Source organism: Pungitius pungitius, chromosome 2 (genome assembly GCF_949316345.1).
Source record: "Pungitius pungitius chromosome 2, fPunPun2.1, whole genome shotgun sequence".
NCBI classification, from domain to species: domain Eukaryota; kingdom Metazoa; phylum Chordata; class Actinopteri; order Perciformes; family Gasterosteidae; genus Pungitius; species Pungitius pungitius.
The window spans coordinates 991,387-1,007,500 of NC_084901.1; the positions used below are offsets into that span (position 1 = coordinate 991,387).

At 44.2% G+C, this 16,114-nt stretch overlaps 70 non-coding genes across 70 annotated transcripts; all 70 read left to right on the forward strand.

The window, feature by feature from the left end:
• Window positions 1-53: 53 nt before the first annotated feature.
• Window positions 54-164, forward strand: trnal-caa (transfer RNA leucine (anticodon CAA)). Its single transcript has 2 exons — window positions 54-91; window positions 119-164. It is a non-coding gene; the product is annotated as a tRNA-Leu (tRNA).
• Window positions 165-263: 99 nt separating this feature from the next.
• On the forward strand, window positions 264-375 carry trnal-uaa (transfer RNA leucine (anticodon UAA)). Its single transcript has 2 exons — window positions 264-301; window positions 330-375. It is a non-coding gene; the product is annotated as a tRNA-Leu (tRNA).
• Window positions 376-687: 312 nt separating this feature from the next.
• trnal-uaa (transfer RNA leucine (anticodon UAA)) lies at window positions 688-799 on the forward strand. The gene is made up of 2 exons: window positions 688-725; window positions 754-799. It is a non-coding gene; the product is annotated as a tRNA-Leu (tRNA).
• Window positions 800-1,111: 312 nt separating this feature from the next.
• Window positions 1,112-1,223, forward strand: trnal-uaa (transfer RNA leucine (anticodon UAA)). The gene is made up of 2 exons: window positions 1,112-1,149; window positions 1,178-1,223. It is a non-coding gene; the product is annotated as a tRNA-Leu (tRNA).
• Window positions 1,224-1,323: 100 nt separating this feature from the next.
• Window positions 1,324-1,434, forward strand: trnal-caa (transfer RNA leucine (anticodon CAA)). The gene is made up of 2 exons: window positions 1,324-1,361; window positions 1,389-1,434. It is a non-coding gene; the product is annotated as a tRNA-Leu (tRNA).
• A 100-nt stretch (window positions 1,435-1,534) lies between these two features.
• trnal-caa (transfer RNA leucine (anticodon CAA)) lies at window positions 1,535-1,645 on the forward strand. The gene is made up of 2 exons: window positions 1,535-1,572; window positions 1,600-1,645. It is a non-coding gene; the product is annotated as a tRNA-Leu (tRNA).
• A 100-nt stretch (window positions 1,646-1,745) lies between these two features.
• trnal-caa (transfer RNA leucine (anticodon CAA)) lies at window positions 1,746-1,856 on the forward strand. The gene is made up of 2 exons: window positions 1,746-1,783; window positions 1,811-1,856. It is a non-coding gene; the product is annotated as a tRNA-Leu (tRNA).
• A 99-nt stretch (window positions 1,857-1,955) lies between these two features.
• On the forward strand, window positions 1,956-2,067 carry trnal-uaa (transfer RNA leucine (anticodon UAA)). Its single transcript has 2 exons — window positions 1,956-1,993; window positions 2,022-2,067. It is a non-coding gene; the product is annotated as a tRNA-Leu (tRNA).
• A 312-nt stretch (window positions 2,068-2,379) lies between these two features.
• On the forward strand, window positions 2,380-2,491 carry trnal-uaa (transfer RNA leucine (anticodon UAA)). The gene is made up of 2 exons: window positions 2,380-2,417; window positions 2,446-2,491. It is a non-coding gene; the product is annotated as a tRNA-Leu (tRNA).
• Window positions 2,492-2,803: 312 nt separating this feature from the next.
• trnal-uaa (transfer RNA leucine (anticodon UAA)) lies at window positions 2,804-2,915 on the forward strand. Its single transcript has 2 exons — window positions 2,804-2,841; window positions 2,870-2,915. It is a non-coding gene; the product is annotated as a tRNA-Leu (tRNA).
• Window positions 2,916-3,015: 100 nt separating this feature from the next.
• On the forward strand, window positions 3,016-3,126 carry trnal-caa (transfer RNA leucine (anticodon CAA)). The gene is made up of 2 exons: window positions 3,016-3,053; window positions 3,081-3,126. It is a non-coding gene; the product is annotated as a tRNA-Leu (tRNA).
• A 100-nt stretch (window positions 3,127-3,226) lies between these two features.
• trnal-uaa (transfer RNA leucine (anticodon UAA)) lies at window positions 3,227-3,337 on the forward strand. The gene is made up of 2 exons: window positions 3,227-3,264; window positions 3,292-3,337. It is a non-coding gene; the product is annotated as a tRNA-Leu (tRNA).
• Window positions 3,338-3,437: 100 nt separating this feature from the next.
• Window positions 3,438-3,548, forward strand: trnal-caa (transfer RNA leucine (anticodon CAA)). Its single transcript has 2 exons — window positions 3,438-3,475; window positions 3,503-3,548. It is a non-coding gene; the product is annotated as a tRNA-Leu (tRNA).
• A 99-nt stretch (window positions 3,549-3,647) lies between these two features.
• trnal-uaa (transfer RNA leucine (anticodon UAA)) lies at window positions 3,648-3,759 on the forward strand. Its single transcript has 2 exons — window positions 3,648-3,685; window positions 3,714-3,759. It is a non-coding gene; the product is annotated as a tRNA-Leu (tRNA).
• A 100-nt stretch (window positions 3,760-3,859) lies between these two features.
• On the forward strand, window positions 3,860-3,970 carry trnal-caa (transfer RNA leucine (anticodon CAA)). Its single transcript has 2 exons — window positions 3,860-3,897; window positions 3,925-3,970. It is a non-coding gene; the product is annotated as a tRNA-Leu (tRNA).
• A 100-nt stretch (window positions 3,971-4,070) lies between these two features.
• On the forward strand, window positions 4,071-4,181 carry trnal-caa (transfer RNA leucine (anticodon CAA)). Its single transcript has 2 exons — window positions 4,071-4,108; window positions 4,136-4,181. It is a non-coding gene; the product is annotated as a tRNA-Leu (tRNA).
• A 99-nt stretch (window positions 4,182-4,280) lies between these two features.
• Window positions 4,281-4,392, forward strand: trnal-uaa (transfer RNA leucine (anticodon UAA)). The gene is made up of 2 exons: window positions 4,281-4,318; window positions 4,347-4,392. It is a non-coding gene; the product is annotated as a tRNA-Leu (tRNA).
• Window positions 4,393-4,704: 312 nt separating this feature from the next.
• On the forward strand, window positions 4,705-4,816 carry trnal-uaa (transfer RNA leucine (anticodon UAA)). The gene is made up of 2 exons: window positions 4,705-4,742; window positions 4,771-4,816. It is a non-coding gene; the product is annotated as a tRNA-Leu (tRNA).
• A 312-nt stretch (window positions 4,817-5,128) lies between these two features.
• On the forward strand, window positions 5,129-5,240 carry trnal-uaa (transfer RNA leucine (anticodon UAA)). The gene is made up of 2 exons: window positions 5,129-5,166; window positions 5,195-5,240. It is a non-coding gene; the product is annotated as a tRNA-Leu (tRNA).
• A 100-nt stretch (window positions 5,241-5,340) lies between these two features.
• On the forward strand, window positions 5,341-5,451 carry trnal-caa (transfer RNA leucine (anticodon CAA)). The gene is made up of 2 exons: window positions 5,341-5,378; window positions 5,406-5,451. It is a non-coding gene; the product is annotated as a tRNA-Leu (tRNA).
• A 100-nt stretch (window positions 5,452-5,551) lies between these two features.
• Window positions 5,552-5,662, forward strand: trnal-caa (transfer RNA leucine (anticodon CAA)). Its single transcript has 2 exons — window positions 5,552-5,589; window positions 5,617-5,662. It is a non-coding gene; the product is annotated as a tRNA-Leu (tRNA).
• Window positions 5,663-5,761: 99 nt separating this feature from the next.
• On the forward strand, window positions 5,762-5,873 carry trnal-uaa (transfer RNA leucine (anticodon UAA)). The gene is made up of 2 exons: window positions 5,762-5,799; window positions 5,828-5,873. It is a non-coding gene; the product is annotated as a tRNA-Leu (tRNA).
• Window positions 5,874-5,973: 100 nt separating this feature from the next.
• trnal-caa (transfer RNA leucine (anticodon CAA)) lies at window positions 5,974-6,086 on the forward strand. Its single transcript has 2 exons — window positions 5,974-6,013; window positions 6,041-6,086. It is a non-coding gene; the product is annotated as a tRNA-Leu (tRNA).
• A 100-nt stretch (window positions 6,087-6,186) lies between these two features.
• On the forward strand, window positions 6,187-6,299 carry trnal-caa (transfer RNA leucine (anticodon CAA)). Its single transcript has 2 exons — window positions 6,187-6,226; window positions 6,254-6,299. It is a non-coding gene; the product is annotated as a tRNA-Leu (tRNA).
• Window positions 6,300-6,398: 99 nt separating this feature from the next.
• Window positions 6,399-6,509, forward strand: trnal-uaa (transfer RNA leucine (anticodon UAA)). The gene is made up of 2 exons: window positions 6,399-6,436; window positions 6,464-6,509. It is a non-coding gene; the product is annotated as a tRNA-Leu (tRNA).
• A 99-nt stretch (window positions 6,510-6,608) lies between these two features.
• On the forward strand, window positions 6,609-6,720 carry trnal-uaa (transfer RNA leucine (anticodon UAA)). Its single transcript has 2 exons — window positions 6,609-6,646; window positions 6,675-6,720. It is a non-coding gene; the product is annotated as a tRNA-Leu (tRNA).
• Window positions 6,721-6,820: 100 nt separating this feature from the next.
• On the forward strand, window positions 6,821-6,931 carry trnal-caa (transfer RNA leucine (anticodon CAA)). The gene is made up of 2 exons: window positions 6,821-6,858; window positions 6,886-6,931. It is a non-coding gene; the product is annotated as a tRNA-Leu (tRNA).
• A 100-nt stretch (window positions 6,932-7,031) lies between these two features.
• On the forward strand, window positions 7,032-7,142 carry trnal-caa (transfer RNA leucine (anticodon CAA)). The gene is made up of 2 exons: window positions 7,032-7,069; window positions 7,097-7,142. It is a non-coding gene; the product is annotated as a tRNA-Leu (tRNA).
• Window positions 7,143-7,241: 99 nt separating this feature from the next.
• trnal-uaa (transfer RNA leucine (anticodon UAA)) lies at window positions 7,242-7,353 on the forward strand. Its single transcript has 2 exons — window positions 7,242-7,279; window positions 7,308-7,353. It is a non-coding gene; the product is annotated as a tRNA-Leu (tRNA).
• A 100-nt stretch (window positions 7,354-7,453) lies between these two features.
• Window positions 7,454-7,564, forward strand: trnal-caa (transfer RNA leucine (anticodon CAA)). Its single transcript has 2 exons — window positions 7,454-7,491; window positions 7,519-7,564. It is a non-coding gene; the product is annotated as a tRNA-Leu (tRNA).
• A 100-nt stretch (window positions 7,565-7,664) lies between these two features.
• Window positions 7,665-7,775, forward strand: trnal-caa (transfer RNA leucine (anticodon CAA)). Its single transcript has 2 exons — window positions 7,665-7,702; window positions 7,730-7,775. It is a non-coding gene; the product is annotated as a tRNA-Leu (tRNA).
• A 100-nt stretch (window positions 7,776-7,875) lies between these two features.
• On the forward strand, window positions 7,876-7,986 carry trnal-caa (transfer RNA leucine (anticodon CAA)). The gene is made up of 2 exons: window positions 7,876-7,913; window positions 7,941-7,986. It is a non-coding gene; the product is annotated as a tRNA-Leu (tRNA).
• Window positions 7,987-8,086: 100 nt separating this feature from the next.
• trnal-caa (transfer RNA leucine (anticodon CAA)) lies at window positions 8,087-8,199 on the forward strand. Its single transcript has 2 exons — window positions 8,087-8,126; window positions 8,154-8,199. It is a non-coding gene; the product is annotated as a tRNA-Leu (tRNA).
• A 99-nt stretch (window positions 8,200-8,298) lies between these two features.
• trnal-uaa (transfer RNA leucine (anticodon UAA)) lies at window positions 8,299-8,409 on the forward strand. Its single transcript has 2 exons — window positions 8,299-8,336; window positions 8,364-8,409. It is a non-coding gene; the product is annotated as a tRNA-Leu (tRNA).
• A 99-nt stretch (window positions 8,410-8,508) lies between these two features.
• trnal-uaa (transfer RNA leucine (anticodon UAA)) lies at window positions 8,509-8,620 on the forward strand. Its single transcript has 2 exons — window positions 8,509-8,546; window positions 8,575-8,620. It is a non-coding gene; the product is annotated as a tRNA-Leu (tRNA).
• Window positions 8,621-8,720: 100 nt separating this feature from the next.
• On the forward strand, window positions 8,721-8,831 carry trnal-caa (transfer RNA leucine (anticodon CAA)). The gene is made up of 2 exons: window positions 8,721-8,758; window positions 8,786-8,831. It is a non-coding gene; the product is annotated as a tRNA-Leu (tRNA).
• A 100-nt stretch (window positions 8,832-8,931) lies between these two features.
• Window positions 8,932-9,042, forward strand: trnal-caa (transfer RNA leucine (anticodon CAA)). Its single transcript has 2 exons — window positions 8,932-8,969; window positions 8,997-9,042. It is a non-coding gene; the product is annotated as a tRNA-Leu (tRNA).
• A 99-nt stretch (window positions 9,043-9,141) lies between these two features.
• Window positions 9,142-9,253, forward strand: trnal-uaa (transfer RNA leucine (anticodon UAA)). The gene is made up of 2 exons: window positions 9,142-9,179; window positions 9,208-9,253. It is a non-coding gene; the product is annotated as a tRNA-Leu (tRNA).
• A 100-nt stretch (window positions 9,254-9,353) lies between these two features.
• Window positions 9,354-9,466, forward strand: trnal-caa (transfer RNA leucine (anticodon CAA)). The gene is made up of 2 exons: window positions 9,354-9,393; window positions 9,421-9,466. It is a non-coding gene; the product is annotated as a tRNA-Leu (tRNA).
• Window positions 9,467-9,566: 100 nt separating this feature from the next.
• trnal-caa (transfer RNA leucine (anticodon CAA)) lies at window positions 9,567-9,679 on the forward strand. Its single transcript has 2 exons — window positions 9,567-9,606; window positions 9,634-9,679. It is a non-coding gene; the product is annotated as a tRNA-Leu (tRNA).
• Window positions 9,680-9,778: 99 nt separating this feature from the next.
• trnal-uaa (transfer RNA leucine (anticodon UAA)) lies at window positions 9,779-9,889 on the forward strand. Its single transcript has 2 exons — window positions 9,779-9,816; window positions 9,844-9,889. It is a non-coding gene; the product is annotated as a tRNA-Leu (tRNA).
• Window positions 9,890-9,988: 99 nt separating this feature from the next.
• Window positions 9,989-10,100, forward strand: trnal-uaa (transfer RNA leucine (anticodon UAA)). The gene is made up of 2 exons: window positions 9,989-10,026; window positions 10,055-10,100. It is a non-coding gene; the product is annotated as a tRNA-Leu (tRNA).
• Window positions 10,101-10,200: 100 nt separating this feature from the next.
• On the forward strand, window positions 10,201-10,311 carry trnal-caa (transfer RNA leucine (anticodon CAA)). Its single transcript has 2 exons — window positions 10,201-10,238; window positions 10,266-10,311. It is a non-coding gene; the product is annotated as a tRNA-Leu (tRNA).
• A 100-nt stretch (window positions 10,312-10,411) lies between these two features.
• On the forward strand, window positions 10,412-10,522 carry trnal-caa (transfer RNA leucine (anticodon CAA)). Its single transcript has 2 exons — window positions 10,412-10,449; window positions 10,477-10,522. It is a non-coding gene; the product is annotated as a tRNA-Leu (tRNA).
• Window positions 10,523-10,621: 99 nt separating this feature from the next.
• On the forward strand, window positions 10,622-10,733 carry trnal-uaa (transfer RNA leucine (anticodon UAA)). The gene is made up of 2 exons: window positions 10,622-10,659; window positions 10,688-10,733. It is a non-coding gene; the product is annotated as a tRNA-Leu (tRNA).
• A 100-nt stretch (window positions 10,734-10,833) lies between these two features.
• Window positions 10,834-10,944, forward strand: trnal-caa (transfer RNA leucine (anticodon CAA)). Its single transcript has 2 exons — window positions 10,834-10,871; window positions 10,899-10,944. It is a non-coding gene; the product is annotated as a tRNA-Leu (tRNA).
• A 100-nt stretch (window positions 10,945-11,044) lies between these two features.
• trnal-caa (transfer RNA leucine (anticodon CAA)) lies at window positions 11,045-11,155 on the forward strand. Its single transcript has 2 exons — window positions 11,045-11,082; window positions 11,110-11,155. It is a non-coding gene; the product is annotated as a tRNA-Leu (tRNA).
• Window positions 11,156-11,255: 100 nt separating this feature from the next.
• trnal-caa (transfer RNA leucine (anticodon CAA)) lies at window positions 11,256-11,366 on the forward strand. The gene is made up of 2 exons: window positions 11,256-11,293; window positions 11,321-11,366. It is a non-coding gene; the product is annotated as a tRNA-Leu (tRNA).
• A 100-nt stretch (window positions 11,367-11,466) lies between these two features.
• trnal-caa (transfer RNA leucine (anticodon CAA)) lies at window positions 11,467-11,579 on the forward strand. The gene is made up of 2 exons: window positions 11,467-11,506; window positions 11,534-11,579. It is a non-coding gene; the product is annotated as a tRNA-Leu (tRNA).
• A 100-nt stretch (window positions 11,580-11,679) lies between these two features.
• trnal-caa (transfer RNA leucine (anticodon CAA)) lies at window positions 11,680-11,790 on the forward strand. The gene is made up of 2 exons: window positions 11,680-11,717; window positions 11,745-11,790. It is a non-coding gene; the product is annotated as a tRNA-Leu (tRNA).
• Window positions 11,791-11,890: 100 nt separating this feature from the next.
• trnal-caa (transfer RNA leucine (anticodon CAA)) lies at window positions 11,891-12,001 on the forward strand. Its single transcript has 2 exons — window positions 11,891-11,928; window positions 11,956-12,001. It is a non-coding gene; the product is annotated as a tRNA-Leu (tRNA).
• A 99-nt stretch (window positions 12,002-12,100) lies between these two features.
• On the forward strand, window positions 12,101-12,212 carry trnal-uaa (transfer RNA leucine (anticodon UAA)). The gene is made up of 2 exons: window positions 12,101-12,138; window positions 12,167-12,212. It is a non-coding gene; the product is annotated as a tRNA-Leu (tRNA).
• A 100-nt stretch (window positions 12,213-12,312) lies between these two features.
• trnal-caa (transfer RNA leucine (anticodon CAA)) lies at window positions 12,313-12,425 on the forward strand. The gene is made up of 2 exons: window positions 12,313-12,352; window positions 12,380-12,425. It is a non-coding gene; the product is annotated as a tRNA-Leu (tRNA).
• A 100-nt stretch (window positions 12,426-12,525) lies between these two features.
• Window positions 12,526-12,638, forward strand: trnal-caa (transfer RNA leucine (anticodon CAA)). Its single transcript has 2 exons — window positions 12,526-12,565; window positions 12,593-12,638. It is a non-coding gene; the product is annotated as a tRNA-Leu (tRNA).
• Window positions 12,639-12,737: 99 nt separating this feature from the next.
• Window positions 12,738-12,848, forward strand: trnal-uaa (transfer RNA leucine (anticodon UAA)). The gene is made up of 2 exons: window positions 12,738-12,775; window positions 12,803-12,848. It is a non-coding gene; the product is annotated as a tRNA-Leu (tRNA).
• A 99-nt stretch (window positions 12,849-12,947) lies between these two features.
• trnal-caa (transfer RNA leucine (anticodon CAA)) lies at window positions 12,948-13,058 on the forward strand. Its single transcript has 2 exons — window positions 12,948-12,985; window positions 13,013-13,058. It is a non-coding gene; the product is annotated as a tRNA-Leu (tRNA).
• Window positions 13,059-13,158: 100 nt separating this feature from the next.
• trnal-caa (transfer RNA leucine (anticodon CAA)) lies at window positions 13,159-13,269 on the forward strand. The gene is made up of 2 exons: window positions 13,159-13,196; window positions 13,224-13,269. It is a non-coding gene; the product is annotated as a tRNA-Leu (tRNA).
• A 100-nt stretch (window positions 13,270-13,369) lies between these two features.
• On the forward strand, window positions 13,370-13,482 carry trnal-caa (transfer RNA leucine (anticodon CAA)). The gene is made up of 2 exons: window positions 13,370-13,409; window positions 13,437-13,482. It is a non-coding gene; the product is annotated as a tRNA-Leu (tRNA).
• Window positions 13,483-13,581: 99 nt separating this feature from the next.
• trnal-uaa (transfer RNA leucine (anticodon UAA)) lies at window positions 13,582-13,692 on the forward strand. Its single transcript has 2 exons — window positions 13,582-13,619; window positions 13,647-13,692. It is a non-coding gene; the product is annotated as a tRNA-Leu (tRNA).
• Window positions 13,693-13,791: 99 nt separating this feature from the next.
• On the forward strand, window positions 13,792-13,903 carry trnal-uaa (transfer RNA leucine (anticodon UAA)). The gene is made up of 2 exons: window positions 13,792-13,829; window positions 13,858-13,903. It is a non-coding gene; the product is annotated as a tRNA-Leu (tRNA).
• Window positions 13,904-14,003: 100 nt separating this feature from the next.
• Window positions 14,004-14,114, forward strand: trnal-caa (transfer RNA leucine (anticodon CAA)). The gene is made up of 2 exons: window positions 14,004-14,041; window positions 14,069-14,114. It is a non-coding gene; the product is annotated as a tRNA-Leu (tRNA).
• Window positions 14,115-14,214: 100 nt separating this feature from the next.
• Window positions 14,215-14,325, forward strand: trnal-caa (transfer RNA leucine (anticodon CAA)). Its single transcript has 2 exons — window positions 14,215-14,252; window positions 14,280-14,325. It is a non-coding gene; the product is annotated as a tRNA-Leu (tRNA).
• A 99-nt stretch (window positions 14,326-14,424) lies between these two features.
• On the forward strand, window positions 14,425-14,536 carry trnal-uaa (transfer RNA leucine (anticodon UAA)). Its single transcript has 2 exons — window positions 14,425-14,462; window positions 14,491-14,536. It is a non-coding gene; the product is annotated as a tRNA-Leu (tRNA).
• Window positions 14,537-14,636: 100 nt separating this feature from the next.
• trnal-caa (transfer RNA leucine (anticodon CAA)) lies at window positions 14,637-14,747 on the forward strand. The gene is made up of 2 exons: window positions 14,637-14,674; window positions 14,702-14,747. It is a non-coding gene; the product is annotated as a tRNA-Leu (tRNA).
• A 100-nt stretch (window positions 14,748-14,847) lies between these two features.
• Window positions 14,848-14,958, forward strand: trnal-caa (transfer RNA leucine (anticodon CAA)). Its single transcript has 2 exons — window positions 14,848-14,885; window positions 14,913-14,958. It is a non-coding gene; the product is annotated as a tRNA-Leu (tRNA).
• Window positions 14,959-15,058: 100 nt separating this feature from the next.
• trnal-caa (transfer RNA leucine (anticodon CAA)) lies at window positions 15,059-15,169 on the forward strand. The gene is made up of 2 exons: window positions 15,059-15,096; window positions 15,124-15,169. It is a non-coding gene; the product is annotated as a tRNA-Leu (tRNA).
• Window positions 15,170-15,269: 100 nt separating this feature from the next.
• trnal-caa (transfer RNA leucine (anticodon CAA)) lies at window positions 15,270-15,382 on the forward strand. Its single transcript has 2 exons — window positions 15,270-15,309; window positions 15,337-15,382. It is a non-coding gene; the product is annotated as a tRNA-Leu (tRNA).
• A 99-nt stretch (window positions 15,383-15,481) lies between these two features.
• On the forward strand, window positions 15,482-15,593 carry trnal-uaa (transfer RNA leucine (anticodon UAA)). Its single transcript has 2 exons — window positions 15,482-15,519; window positions 15,548-15,593. It is a non-coding gene; the product is annotated as a tRNA-Leu (tRNA).
• Window positions 15,594-15,692: 99 nt separating this feature from the next.
• Window positions 15,693-15,803, forward strand: trnal-caa (transfer RNA leucine (anticodon CAA)). Its single transcript has 2 exons — window positions 15,693-15,730; window positions 15,758-15,803. It is a non-coding gene; the product is annotated as a tRNA-Leu (tRNA).
• Window positions 15,804-15,903: 100 nt separating this feature from the next.
• trnal-caa (transfer RNA leucine (anticodon CAA)) lies at window positions 15,904-16,014 on the forward strand. The gene is made up of 2 exons: window positions 15,904-15,941; window positions 15,969-16,014. It is a non-coding gene; the product is annotated as a tRNA-Leu (tRNA).
• The last annotated feature ends 100 nt before the right edge of the window (window positions 16,015-16,114 follow it).

The window sequence follows — 16,114 nt, forward strand, 5'->3', positions numbered from 1 at the left end:
ATGCTGCTTTTTTAGGTGGTATATTCATCGTTTTTCAACACTGCACTGCTAAAGTCAGGATGGCCGAGTGGTCTAAGGCGCCAGACTCAAGGTTGGAAACCTTTCTCAGGAAAGAGGCTTCTGGTCTCCGATTGGAGGCGTGGGTTCAAATCCCACTTCTGACATGTCAAACTACTTTTATGATTCACTCTGGACACTGACTCATTTGGACATGCTGGTTTTTAGATGGTATATTTATCGTTTTTTAATACATCAGTTCAAATGTCAGGATGGCCGAGTGGTCTAAGGCGCCAGACTTAAGTTTTGACTCTGTTCTCAGCAAAAAAGACTTCTGGTCTCCAATTGGAGGCGTGGGTTCAAATCCCACTTCTGACATGTCAAACTACTTTTATGATTCACTCTGGACACTGACTCATTTGGACATGCTGCTTTTTTACGTGGTATATTCATCGTTTTTCAACACTGCACTGCTAATGTCAGGATGGCCGAGTGGTCTAAGGCGCCAGACTCAAGGTTGGAAACCTTTCTCAGGAAAGAGGCTTCTGTCCTCTCTGATTGGAGGCGTGGGTTCAAATCCCTCTTCTGACATGTCAAACTGCTTTTATGATTCACTCTGGACACTGACTCATTTGGACATGCTGCTTTTTAGATGGTATATTTATCGTTTTTTAATACATCAGTTCAAATGTCAGGATGGCCGAGTGGTCTAAGGCGCCAGACTTAAGTTTCGACTCTGTTCTCAGCAAAAAAGACTTCTGGTCTCCAATTGTAGGCGTGGGTTCAAATCCCACTTCTGACATGTCAAACTACTTTTATGATTCACTCTGGACACTGACTCATTTGGACATGCTGCTTTTTTAGGTGGTATATTCATCGTTTTTCAACACTGCACTGCTAATGTCAGGATGGCCGAGTGGTCTAAGGCGCCAGACTCAAGGTTGGAAACCTTTCTCAGGAAAGAGGCTTCTGGTCTCTCCGATTGGAGGCGTGGGTTCAAATCCCTCTTCTGACATGTCAAACTACTTTTATGATTCACTGTGGACACTGACTCATTTGGACATGCTGCTTTTTAGATGGTATATTTATCGTTTTTTAATACATCAGTTCAAATGTCAGGATGGCCGAGTGGTCTAAGGCGCCAGACTTAAGTTTCGACTCTGTTCTCAGCAAAAAAGACTTCTGGTCTCCAATTGGAGGCGTGGGTTCAAATCCCACTTCTGACATGTCAAACTACTTTTATGATTCACTCTGGACACTGACTCATTTGGACATGCTTCTTTTTTAGGTGGTATATTCATCGTTTTTTAACACTGCAGTGCTAATGTCAGGATGGCCGAGTGGTCTAAGGCGCCCGACTCAAGGTTGGAAACCTTTATCAGGAAAGAGGCTTCTGGTCTCCGATTGGAGGCGTGGGTTCAAATCCCACTTCTGACATGTCAAACTGCTTTTATGATTCACTCTGGACACTGACTCATTTGGACATGCTGCTTTTTTAGGTGGTATATTCATCGTTTTTTAACACTGCAGTGCTAATGTCAGGATGGCCGAGTGGTCTAAGGCGCCAGACTCAAGGTTGGAAACCTTTCTCAGGAAAGAGGCTTCTGGTCTCCGATTGGAGGCGTGGGTTCAAATCCCACTTCTGACATGTCAAACTACTTTTATGATTCACTCTGGAAACTGACTCATTTGGACATGCTGCTTTTTTAGGTGGTATATTCATCGTTTTTCAACACTGCACTGCTAAAGTCAGGATGGCCGAGTGGTCTAAGGCGCCAGACTCAAGGTTGGAAACCTTTCTCAGGAAAGAGGCTTCTGGTCTCCGATTGGAGGCGTGGGTTCAAATCCCACTTCTGACATGTCAAACTACTTTTATGATTCACTCTGGACACTGACTCATTTGGACATGCTGGTTTTTAGATGGTATATTTATCGTTTTTTAATACATCAGTTCAAATGTCAGGATGGCCGAGTGGTCTAAGGCGCCAGACTTAAGTTTCGACTCTGTTCTCAGCAAAAAAGACTTCTGGTCTCCAATTGGAGGCGTGGGTTCAAATCCCACTTCTGACATGTCAAACTACTTTTATGATTCACTCTGGACACTGACTCATTTGGACATGCTGCTTTTTTACGTGGTATATTCATCGTTTTTCAACACTGCACTGCTAATGTCAGGATGGCCGAGTGGTCTAAGGCGCCAGACTCAAGGTTGGAAACCTTTCTCAGGAAAGAGGCTTCTGTCCTCTCTGATTGGAGGCGTGGGTTCAAATCCCTCTTCTGACATGTCAAACTGCTTTTATGATTCACTCTGGACACTGACTCATTTGGACATGCTGCTTTTTAGATGGTATATTTATCGTTTTTTAATACATCAGTTCAAATGTCAGGATGGCCGAGTGGTCTAAGGCGCCAGACTTAAGTTTCGACTCTGTTCTCAGCAAAAAAGACTTCTGGTCTCCAATTGTAGGCGTGGGTTCAAATCCCACTTCTGACATGTCAAACTACTTTTATGATTCACTCTGGACACTGACTCATTTGGACATGCTGCTTTTTTAGGTGGTATATTCATCGTTTTTCAACACTGCACTGCTAATGTCAGGATGGCCGAGTGGTCTAAGGCGCCAGACTCAAGGTTGGAAACCTTTCTCAGGAAAGAGGCTTCTGGTCTCTCCGATTGGAGGCGTGGGTTCAAATCCCTCTTCTGACATGTCAAACTACTTTTATGATTCACTGTGGACACTGACTCATTTGGACATGCTGCTTTTTAGATGGTATATTTATCGTTTTTTAATACATCAGTTCAAATGTCAGGATGGCCGAGTGGTCTAAGGCGCCAGACTTAAGTTTCGACTCTGTTCTCAGCAAAAAAGACTTCTGGTCTCCAATTGGAGGCGTGGGTTCAAATCCCACTTCTGACATGTCAAACTACTTTTATGATTCACTCTGGACACTGACTCATTTGGACATGCTTCTTTTTTAGGTGGTATATTCATCGTTTTTTAACACTGCAGTGCTAATGTCAGGATGGCCGAGTGGTCTAAGGCGCCCGACTCAAGGTTGGAAACCTTTATCAGGAAAGAGGCTTCTGGTCTCCGATTGGAGGCGTGGGTTCAAATCCCACTTCTGACATGTCAAACTGCTTTTATGATTCACTCTGGACACTGACTCATTTGGACATGCTGCTTTTTTAGGTGGTATATTCATCGTTTTTTAACACTGCAGTGCTAATGTCAGGATGGCCGAGTGGTCTAAGGCGCCAGAGTTAAGGTTGGAAACCTTTCTCAGGAAAGAGGCTTCTGGTCTCCGATTGGAGGCGTGGGTTCAAATCCCACTTCTGACATGTCAAACTGCTTTTATGATTCACTCTGGACACTGACTCATTTGGACATGCTGCTTTTTTAGGTGGTATATTCATCGTTTTTCAACACTGCACTGCTAAAGTCAGGATGGCCGAGTGGTCTAAGGCGCCAGACTCAAGGTTGGAAACCTTTCTCAGGAAAGAGGCTTCTGGTCTCCGATTGGAGGCGTGGGTTCAAATCCCACTTCTGACATGTCAAACTACTTTTATGATTCACTCTGGACACTGACTCATTTGGACATGCTGCTTTTTAGATGGTATATTTATCGTTTTTTAATACATCAGTTCAAATGTCAGGATGGCCGAGTGGTCTAAGGCGCCAGACTTAAGTTTCGACTCTGTTCTCAGCAAAAAAGACTTCTGGTCTCCAATTGGAGGCGTGGGTTCAAATCCCACTTCTGACATGTCAAACTACTTTTATGATTCACTCTGGACACTGACTCATTTGGACATGCTGCTTTTTTAGGTGGTATATTCATCGTTTTTTAACACTGCAGTGCTAATGTCAGGATGGCCGAGTGGTCTAAGGCGCCAGACTCAAGGTTGGAAACCTTTCTCAGGAAAGAGGCTTCTGGTCTCCGATTGGAGGCGTGGGTTCAAATCCCACTTCTGACATGTCAAACTACTTTTATGATTCACTCTGGAAACTGACTCATTTGGACATGCTGCTTTTTTAGGTGGTATATTCATCGTTTTTCAACACTGCACTGCTAAAGTCAGGATGGCCGAGTGGTCTAAGGCGCCAGACTCAAGGTTGGAAACCTTTCTCAGGAAAGAGGCTTCTGGTCTCCGATTGGAGGCGTGGGTTCAAATCCCACTTCTGACATGTCAAACTACTTTTATGATTCACTCTGGACACTGACTCATTTGGACATGCTGGTTTTTAGATGGTATATTTATCGTTTTTTAATACATCAGTTCAAATGTCAGGATGGCCGAGTGGTCTAAGGCGCCAGACTTAAGTTTCGACTCTGTTCTCAGCAAAAAAGACTTCTGGTCTCCAATTGGAGGCGTGGGTTCAAATCCCACTTCTGACATGTCAAACTACTTTTATGATTCACTCTGGACACTGACTCATTTGGACATGCTGCTTTTTTACGTGGTATATTCATCGTTTTTCAACACTGCACTGCTAATGTCAGGATGGCCGAGTGGTCTAAGGCGCCAGACTCAAGGTTGGAAACCTTTCTCAGGAAAGAGGCTTCTGTCCTCTCTGATTGGAGGCGTGGGTTCAAATCCCTCTTCTGACATGTCAAACTACTTTTATGATTCACTCTGGACACTGACTCATTTGGACATGCTGCTTTTTAGATGGTATATTTATCGTTTTTTAATACATCAGTTCAAATGTCAGGATGGCCGAGTGGTCTAAGGCGCCAGACTTAAGTTTCGACTCTGTTCTCAGCAAAAAAGACTTCTGGTCTCCAATTGTAGGCGTGGGTTCAAATCCCACTTCTGACATGTCAAACTACTTTTATGATTCACTCTGGACACTGACTCATTTGGACATGCTGCTTTTTTAGGTGGTATATTCATCGTTTTTCAACACTGCACTGCTAATGTCAGGATGGCCGAGTGGTCTAAGGCGCCAGACTCAAGGTTGGAAACCTTTCTCAGGAAAGAGGCTTCTGGTCTCTCCGATTGGAGGCGTGGGTTCAAATCCCTCTTCTGACATGTCAAACTACTTTTATGATTCACTGTGGACACTGACTCATTTGGACATGCTGCTTTTTAGATGGTATATTTATCGTTTTTTAATACATCAGTTCAAATGTCAGGATGGCCGAGTGGTCTAAGGCGCCAGACTTAAGTTTCGACTCTGTTCTCAGCAAAAAAGACTTCTGGTCTCCAATTGGAGGCGTGGGTTCAAATCCCACTTCTGACATGTCAAACTACTTTTATGATTCACTCTGGACACTGACTCATTTGGACATGCTTCTTTTTTAGGTGGTATATTCATCGTTTTTTAACACTGCAGTGCTAATGTCAGGATGGCCGAGTGGTCTAAGGCGCCAGACTCAAGGTTGGAAACCTTTATCAGGAAAGAGGCTTCTGGTCTCCGATTGGAGGCGTGGGTTCAAATCCCACTTCTGACATGTCAAACTGCTTTTATGATTCACTCTGGACACTGACTCATTTGGACATGCTGCTTTTTTAGGTGGTATATTCATCGTTTTTTAACACTGCAGTGCTAATGTCAGGATGGCCGAGTGGTCTAAGGCGCCAGACTCAAGGTTGGAAACCTTTCTCAGGAAAGAGGCTTCTGGTCTCCGATTGGAGGCGTGGGTTCAAATCCCACTTCTGACATGTCAAACTACTTTTATGATTCACTCTGGACACTGACTCATTTGGACATGCTGCTTTTTAGATGGTATATTTATCGTTTTTAAATACATCAGTTCAAATGTCAGGATGGCCGAGTGGTCTAAGGCGCCAGACTTAAGTTTCGACTCTGTTCTCAGCAAAAAAGACTTCTGGTCTCCAATTGGAGGCGTCGGTTCAAATCCCACTTCTGACATGTCAAACTACTTTTATAATTCACTCTGGACACTGACTCATTTGGACATGCTGCTTTTTTAGGTGGTATATTCATCGTTTTTTAACACTGCAGTGCTAATGTCAGGATGGCCGAGTGGTCTTTTAGGCGCCAGACTCAAGGTTGGAAACCTTTCTCAGGAAAGAGGCTTCTGGTCTCCGATTGGAGGCGTGGGTTCAAATCCCACTTCTGACATGTCAAACTACTTTTATGATTCACTCTGGACACTGACTCATTTGGACATGCTGCTTTTTTAGGTGGTATATTCATCGTTTTTCAACACTGCACTGCTAATGTCAGGATGGCCGAGTGGTCTTTTAGGCGCCAGACTCAAGGTTGGAAACCTTTCTCAGGAAAGAGGCTTCTGGTCTCCGATTGGAGGCGTGGGTTCAAATCCCACTTCTGACATGTCAAACTACTTTTATGATTCACTCTGGACACTGACTCATTTGGACATGCTGGTTTTTAGATGGTATATTTATCGTTTTTTAATACATCAGTTCAAATGTCAGGATGGCCGAGTGGTCTAAGGCGCCAGACTTAAGGTTGGAAACCTTTCTCAGGAAAGAGGCTTCTGGTCTCCGATTGGAGGCGTGGGTTCAAATCCCACTTCTGACATGTCAAACTACTTTTATGATTCACTGTGGACACTGACTCATTTGGACATGCTGGTTTTTAGATGGTATATTTATCGTTTTTTAATACATCAGTTCAAATGTCAGGATGGCCGAGTGGTCTAAGGCGCCAGACTTAAGTTTCGACTCTGTTCTCAGCAAAAAAGACTTCTGGTCTCCAATTGGAGGCGTGGGTTCAAATCCCACTTCTGACATGTCAAACTACTTTTATGATTCACTCTGGACACTGACTCATTTGGACATGCTTCTTTTTTAGGTGGTATATTCATCGTTTTTTAACACTGCAGTGCTAATGTCAGGATGGCCGAGTGGTCTAAGGCGCCAGACTCAAGGTTGGAAACCTTTATCAGGAAAGAGGCTTCTGGTCTCCGATTGGAGGCGTGGGTTCAAATCCCACTTCTGACATGTCAAACTGCTTTTATGATTCACTCTGGACACTGACTCATTTGGACATGCTGCTTTTTTAGGTGGTATATTCATCGTTTTTTAACACTGCAGTGCTAATGTCAGGATGGCCGAGTGGTCTAAGGCGCCAGACTCAAGGTTGGAAACCTTTCTCAGGAAAGAGGCTTCTGGTCTCCGATTGGAGGCGTGGGTTCAAATCCCACTTCTGACATGTCAAACTACTTTTATGATTCACTCTGGACACTGACTCATTTGGACATGCTGCTTTTTAGATGGTATATTTATCGTTTTTAAATACATCAGTTCAAATGTCAGGATGGCCGAGTGGTCTAAGGCGCCAGACTTAAGTTTCGACTCTGTTCTCAGCAAAAAAGACTTCTGGTCTCCAATTGGAGGCGTCGGTTCAAATCCCACTTCTGACATGTCAAACTACTTTTATGATTCACTCTGGACACTGACTCATTTGGACATGCTGCTTTTTTAGGTGGTATATTCATCGTTTTTTAACACTGCAGTGCTAATGTCAGGATGGCCGAGTGGTCTAAGGCGCCAGACTCAAGGTTGGAAACCTTTCTCAGGAAAGAGGCTTCTGGTCTCCGATTGGAGGCGTGGGTTCAAATCCCACTTCTGACATGTCAAACTACTTTTATGATTCACTCTGGACACTGACTCATTTGGACATGCTGCTTTTTTAGGTGGTATATTCATCGTTTTTCAACACTGCACTGCTAAAGTCAGGATGGCCGAGTGGTCCAAGGCGCCAGACTCAAGGTTGGAAACCTTTCTCAGGAAAGAGGCTTCTGGTCTCCGATTGGAGGCGTGGGTTCAAATCCCACTTCTGACATGTCAAACTGCTTTTATGATTCACTCTGGACACTGACTCATTTGGACATGCTGCTTTTTTAGGTGGTATATTCATCGTTTTTCAACACTGCACTGCTAATGTCAGGATGGCCGAGTGGTCTAAGGCGCCAGACTCAAGGTTGGAAACCTTTCTCAGGAAAGAGGCTTCTGGTCTCCGATTGGAGGCGTGGGTTCAAATCCCACTTCTGACATGTCAAACTGCTTTTATGATTCACTCTGGACACTGACTCATTTGGACATGCTGCTTTTTTAGGTGGTATATTCATCGTTTTTCAACACTGCACTGCTAATGTCAGGATGGCCGAGTGGTCTTTTAGGCGCCAGACTCAAGGTTGGAAACCTTTCTCAGGAAAGAGGCTTCTGGTCTCCGATTGGAGGCGTGGGTTCAAATCCCACTTCTGACATGTCAAACTACTTTTATGATTCACTCTGGACACTGACTCATTTGGACATGCTGGTTTTTAGATGGTATATTTATCGTTTTTTAATACATCAGTTCAAATGTCAGGATGGCCGAGTGGTCTAAGGCGCCAGACTTAAGGTTGGAAACCTTTCTCAGGAAAGAGGCTTCTGGTCTCCGATTGGAGGCGTGGGTTCAAATCCCTCTTCTGACATGTCAAACTACTTTTATGATTCACTGTGGACACTGACTCATTTGGACATGCTGCTTTTTAGATGGTATATTTATCGTTTTTTAATACATCAGTTCAAATGTCAGGATGGCCGAGTGGTCTAAGGCGCCAGACTTAAGTTTCGACTCTGTTCTCAGCAAAAAAGACTTCTGGTCTCCAATTGGAGGCGTGGGTTCAAATCCCACTTCTGACATGTCAAACTACTTTTATGATTCACTCTGGACACTGACTCATTTGGACATGCTTCTTTTTTAGGTGGTATATTCATCGTTTTTTAACACTGCAGTGCTAATGTCAGGATGGCCGAGTGGTCTAAGGCGCCAGACTCAAGGTTGGAAACCTTTATCAGGAAAGAGGCTTCTGGTCTCCGATTGGAGGCGTGGGTTCAAATCCCACTTCTGACATGTCAAACTGCTTTTATGATTCACTCTGGACACTGACTCATTTGGACATGCTGCTTTTTTAGGTGGTATATTCATCGTTTTTTAACACTGCAGTGCTAATGTCAGGATGGCCGAGTGGTCTAAGGCGCCAGACTCAAGGTTGGAAACCTTTCTCAGGAAAGAGGCTTCTGGTCTCCGATTGGAGGCGTGGGTTCAAATCCCACTTCTGACATGTCAAACTACTTTTATGATTCACTCTGGACACTGACTCATTTGGACATGCTGCTTTTTAGATGGTATATTTATCGTTTTTAAATACATCAGTTCAAATGTCAGGATGGCCGAGTGGTCTAAGGCGCCAGACTTAAGTTTCGACTCTGTTCTCAGCAAAAAAGACTTCTGGTCTCCAATTGGAGGCGTCGGTTCAAATCCCACTTCTGACATGTCAAACTACTTTTATAATTCACTCTGGACACTGACTCATTTGGACATGCTGCTTTTTTAGGTGGTATATTCATCGTTTTTTAACACTGCAGTGCTAATGTCAGGATGGCCGAGTGGTCTTTTAGGCGCCAGACTCAAGGTTGGAAACCTTTCTCAGGAAAGAGGCTTCTGGTCTCCGATTGGAGGCGTGGGTTCAAATCCCACTTCTGACATGTCAAACTACTTTTATGATTCACTCTGGACACTGACTCATTTGGACATGCTGCTTTTTTAGGTGGTATATTCATCGTTTTTCAACACTGCACTGCTAATGTCAGGATGGCCGAGTGGTCTTTTAGGCGCCAGACTCAAGGTTGGAAACCTTTCTCAGGAAAGAGGCTTCTGGTCTCCGATTGGAGGCGTGGGTTCAAATCCCACTTCTGACATGTCAAACTACTTTTATGATTCACTCTGGACACTGACTCATTTGGACATGCTGGTTTTTAGATGGTATATTTATCGTTTTTTAATACATCAGTTCAAATGTCAGGATGGCCGAGTGGTCTAAGGCGCCAGACTTAAGGTTGGAAACCTTTCTCAGGAAAGAGGCTTCTGGTCTCCGATTGGAGGCGTGGGTTCAAATCCCACTTCTGACATGTCAAACTACTTTTATGATTCACTGTGGACACTGACTCATTTGGACATGCTGGTTTTTAGATGGTATATTTATCGTTTTTTAATACATCAGTTCAAATGTCAGGATGGCCGAGTGGTCTAAGGCGCCAGACTTAAGTTTCGACTCTGTTCTCAGCAAAAAAGACTTCTGGTCTCCAATTGGAGGCGTGGGTTCAAATCCCACTTCTGACATGTCAAACTACTTTTATGATTCACTCTGGACACTGACTCATTTGGACATGCTTCTTTTTTAGGTGGTATATTCATCGTTTTTTAACACTGCAGTGCTAATGTCAGGATGGCCGAGTGGTCTAAGGCGCCAGACTCAAGGTTGGAAACCTTTATCAGGAAAGAGGCTTCTGGTCTCCGATTGGAGGCGTGGGTTCAAATCCCACTTCTGACATGTCAAACTGCTTTTATGATTCACTCTGGACACTGACTCATTTGGACATGCTGCTTTTTTAGGTGGTATATTCATCGTTTTTTAACACTGCAGTGCTAATGTCAGGATGGCCGAGTGGTCTAAGGCGCCAGACTCAAGGTTGGAAACCTTTCTCAGGAAAGAGGCTTCTGGTCTCCGATTGGAGGCGTGGGTTCAAATCCCACTTCTGACATGTCAAACTACTTTTATGATTCACTCTGGACACTGACTCATTTGGACATGCTGCTTTTTAGATGGTATATTTATCGTTTTTAAATACATCAGTTCAAATGTCAGGATGGCCGAGTGGTCTAAGGCGCCAGACTTAAGTTTCGACTCTGTTCTCAGCAAAAAAGACTTCTGGTCTCCAATTGGAGGCGTCGGTTCAAATCCCACTTCTGACATGTCAAACTACTTTTATGATTCACTCTGGACACTGACTCATTTGGACATGCTGCTTTTTTAGGTGGTATATTCATCGTTTTTTAACACTGCAGTGCTAATGTCAGGATGGCCGAGTGGTCTAAGGCGCCAGACTCAAGGTTGGAAACCTTTCTCAGGAAAGAGGCTTCTGGTCTCCGATTGGAGGCGTGGGTTCAAATCCCACTTCTGACATGTCAAACTACTTTTATGATTCACTCTGGACACTGACTCATTTGGACATGCTGCTTTTTTAGGTGGTATATTCATCGTTTTTCAACACTGCACTGCTAAAGTCAGGATGGCCGAGTGGTCCAAGGCGCCAGACTCAAGGTTGGAAACCTTTCTCAGGAAAGAGGCTTCTGGTCTCCGATTGGAGGCGTGGGTTCAAATCCCACTTCTGACATGTCAAACTGCTTTTATGATTCACTCTGGACACTGACTCATTTGGACATGCTGCTTTTTTAGGTGGTATATTCATCGTTTTTCAACACTGCACTGCTAATGTCAGGATGGCCGAGTGGTCTAAGGCGCCAGACTCAAGGTTGGAAACCTTTCTCAGGAAAGAGGCTTCTGGTCTCCGATTGGAGGCGTGGGTTCAAATCCCACTTCTGACATGTCAAACTGCTTTTATGATTCACTCTGGACACTGACTCATTTGGACATGCTGCTTTTTTAGGTGGTATATTCATCGTTTTTCAACACTGCACTGCTAATGTCAGGATGGCCGAGTGGTCTTTTAGGCGCCAGACTCAAGGTTGGAAACCTTTCTCAGGAAAGAGGCTTCTGGTCTCCGATTGGAGGCGTGGGTTCAAATCCCACTTCTGACATGTCAAACTACTTTTATGATTCACTCTGGACACTGACTCATTTGGACATGCTTCTTTTTTAGGTGGTATATTCATCGTTTTTTAACACTGCAGTGCTAATGTCAGGATGGCCGAGTGGTCTAAGGCGCCAGACTCAAGGTTGGAAACCTTTATCAGGAAAGAGGCTTCTGGTCTCCGATTGGAGGCGTGGGTTCAAATCCCACTTCTGACATGTCAAACTGCTTTTATGATTCACTCTGGACACTGACTCATTTGGACATGCTGCTTTTTTAGGTGGTATATTCATCGTTTTTTAACACTGCAGTGCTAATGTCAGGATGGCCGAGTGGTCTAAGGCGCCAGACTCAAGGTTGGAAACCTTTCTCAGGAAAGAGGCTTCTGGTCTCCGATTGGAGGCGTGGGTTCAAATCCCACTTCTGACATGTCAAACTACTTTTATGATTCACTCTGGACACTGACTCATTTGGACATGCTGCTTTTTAGATGGTATATTTATCGTTTTTAAATACATCAGTTCAAATGTCAGGATGGCCGAGTGGTCTAAGGCGCCAGACTTAAGTTTCGACTCTGTTCTCAGCAAAAAAGACTTCTGGTCTCCAATTGGAGGCGTCGGTTCAAATCCCACTTCTGACATGTCAAACTACTTTTATAATTCACTCTGGACACTGACTCATTTGGACATGCTGCTTTTTTAGGTGGTATATTCATCGTTTTTTAACACTGCAGTGCTAATGTCAGGATGGCCGAGTGGTCTTTTAGGCGCCAGACTCAAGGTTGGAAACCTTTCTCAGGAAAGAGGCTTCTGGTCTCCGATTGGAGGCGTGGGTTCAAATCCCACTTCTGACATGTCAAACTACTTTTATGATTCACTCTGGACACTGACTCATTTGGACATGCTGCTTTTTTAGGTGGTATATTCATCGTTTTTCAACACTGCACTGCTAATGTCAGGATGGCCGAGTGGTCTTTTAGGCGCCAGACTCAAGGTTGGAAACCTTTCTCAGGAAAGAGGCTTCTGGTCTCCGATTGGAGGCGTGGGTTCAAATCCCACTTCTGACATGTCAAACTACTTTTATGATTCACTCTGGACACTGACTCATTTGGACATGCTGGTTTTTAGATGGTATATTTATCGTTTTTTAATACATCAGTTCAAATGTCAGGATGGCCGAGTGGTCTAAGGCGCCAGACTTAAGGTTGGAAACCTTTCTCAGGAAAGAGGCTTCTGGTCTCCGATTGGAGGCGTGGGTTCAAATCCCACTTCTGACATGTCAAACTACTTTTATGATTCACTGTGGACACTGACTCATTTGGACATGCTGGTTTTTAGATGGTATATTTATCGTTTTTTAATACTGCACTGCTAAAGTCAGGATGGCCGAGTGGTCCAAGGCGCCAGACTCAAGGTTGGAAACCTTTCTCAGGAAAGAGGCTTCTGGTCTCCGATTGGAGGCGTGGGTTCAAATCCCACTTCTGACATGTCAAACTGCTTTTATGATTCACTCTGGACACTGACTCATTTGGACATGCTGCTTTTTTAGGTGGTATATTCATCGTTTTTCAACACTGCACTGCTAATGTCAGGATGGCCGAGTGGTCTAAGGCGCCAGACTCAAGGTTGGAAACCTTTCTCAGGAAAGAGGCTTCTGGTCTCCGATTGGAGGCGTGGGTTCAAATCCCACTTCTGACATGTCAAACTGCTTTTATGATTCACTCTGGACACTGACTCATTTGGACATGCTGCTTTTTTAGGTGGTATATTCATCGTTTTTCAACACTGCACTGCTAATGTCAGGATGGCCGAGTGGTCTTTTAGGCGCCAGACTCAAGGTTGGAAACCTTTCTCAGGAAAGAGGCTTCTGGTCTCCGATTGGAGGCGTGGGTTCAAATCCCACTTCTGACATGTCAAACTACTTTTATGATTCACTCTGGACACTGACTCATTTGGACATGCTGGTTTTTAGATGGTATATTTATCGTTTTTTAATACATCAGTTCAAATGTCAGGATGGCCGAGTGGTCTAAGGCGCCAGACTTAAGGTTGGAAACCTTTCTCAGGAAAGAGGCTTCTGGTCTCCGATTGGAGGCGTGGGTTCAAATCCCACTTCTGACATGTCAAACTACTTTTATGATTCACTGTGGACACTGACTCATTTGGACATGCTGGTTTTTAGATGGTATATTTATCGTTTTTTAATACATCAGTTCAAATGTCAGGATGGCCGAGTGGTCTAAGGCGCCAGACTTAAGTTTCGACTCTGTTCTCAGCAAAAAAGACTTCTGGTCTCCAATTGGAGGCGTGGGTTCAAATCCCACTTCTGACATGTCAAACTACTTTTATGATTCACTCTGGACACTGACTCATTTGGACATGCTTCTTTTTTAGGTGGTATATTCATCGTTTTTTAACACTGCAGTGCTAATGTCAGGATGGCCGAGTGGTCTAAGGCGCCAGACTCAAGGTTGGAAACCTTTATCAGGAAAGAGGCTTCTGGTCTCCGATTGGAGGCGTGGGTTCAAATCCCACTTCTGACATGTCAAACTGCTTTTATGATTCACTCTGGACACTGACTCATTTGGACATGCTGCTTTTTTAGGTGGTATATTCATCGTTTTTTAACACTGCAGTGCTAATGTCAGGATGGCCGAGTGGTCTAAGGCGCCAGACTCAAGGTTGGAAACCTTTCTCAGGAAAGAGGCTTCTGGTCTCCGATTGGAGGCGTGGGTTCAAATCCCACTTCTGACATGTCAAACTACTTTTATGATTCACTCTGGACACTGACTCATTTGGACATGCTGCTTTTTAGATGGTATATTTATCGTTTTTAAATACATCAGTTCAAATGTCAGGATGGCCGAGTGGTCTAAGGCGCCAGACTTAAGTTTCGACTCTGTTCTCAGCAAAAAAGACTTCTGGTCTCCAATTGGAGGCGTCGGTTCAAATCCCACTTCTGACATGTCAAACTACTTTTATGATTCACTCTGGACACTGACTCATTTGGACATGCTGCTTTTTTAGGTGGTATATTCATCGTTTTTTAACACTGCAGTGCTAATGTCAGGATGGCCGAGTGGTCTAAGGCGCCAGACTCAAGGTTGGAAACCTTTCTCAGGAAAGAGGCTTCTGGTCTCCGATTGGAGGCGTGGGTTCAAATCCCACTTCTGACATGTCAAACTACTTTTATGATTCACTCTGGACACTGACTCATTTGGACATGCTGCTTTTTTAGGTGGTATATTCATCGTTTTTCAACACTGCACTGCTAAAGTCAGGATGGCCGAGTGGTCCAAGGCGCCAGACTCAAGGTTGGAAACCTTTCTCAGGAAAGAGGCTTCTGGTCTCCGATTGGAGGCGTGGGTTCAAATCCCACTTCTGACATGTCAAACTGCTTTTATGATTCACTCTGGACACTGACTCATTTGGACATGCTGCTTTTTTAGGTGGTATATTCATCGTTTTTCAACACTGCACTGCTAATGTCAGGATGGCCGAGTGGTCTAAGGCGCCAGACTCAAGGTTGGAAACCTTTCTCAGGAAAGAGGCTTCTTGTCTCCGATTGGAGGCGTGGGTTCAAATCCCACTTCTGACATGTCAAACTGCTTTTATGATTCACTCTGGACACTGACTCATTTGGACATGCTGCTTTTTTAGGTGGTATATTCATCGTTTTTCAACACTGCACTGCTAATGTCAGGATGGCCGAGTGGTCTTTTAGGCGCCAGACTCAAGGTTGGAAACCTTTCTCAGGAAAGAGGCTTCTGGTCTCCGATTGGAGGCGTGGGTTCAAATCCCACTTCTGACATGTCAAACTACTTTTATGATTCACTCTGGACACTGACTCATTTGGACATGCTGGTTTTTAGATGGTATATTTATCGTTTTTTAATACATCAGTTGAAATGTCAGGATGGCCGAGTGGTCTAAGGCGCCAGACTTAAGTTTCGACTCTGTTCTCAGCAAAAAAGACTTCTGGTCTCCAATTGTAGGCGTGGGTTCAAATCCCACTTCTGACATGTCAAACTACTTTTATGATTCACTCTGGACACTGACTCATTTGGACATGCTGGTTTTTAGATGGTATATTTATCGTTTTTTAATACATCAGTTCAAATGTCAGGATGGCCGAGTGGTCTAAGGCGCCAGACTCAAGGTTGGAAACCTTTCTCAGGAAAGAGGCTTCTGGTCTCCGATTGGAGGCGTGGGTTCAAATCCCACTTCTGACATGTCAAACTGCTTTTATGATTCACTCTGGACACTGACTCATTTGGACATGCTGCTTTTTTAGGTGGTATATTCATCGTTTTTCAGCACTGCACTGCCAATGTCAGGATGGCCGAGTGGTCTAAGGCGCCAGACTCAAGGTTGGAAACCTTTCTCAGGAAAGAGGCTTCTGGTCTCCGATTGGAGGCGTGGGTTCAAATCCCACTTCTGACATGTCAAACTGCTTTTATGATTCACTCTGGACACCGACTCATTTGGACATGCTGCTTTTTTAGGTGGTATATTCATCGTTTTTCAACACTGCACTGCTAAT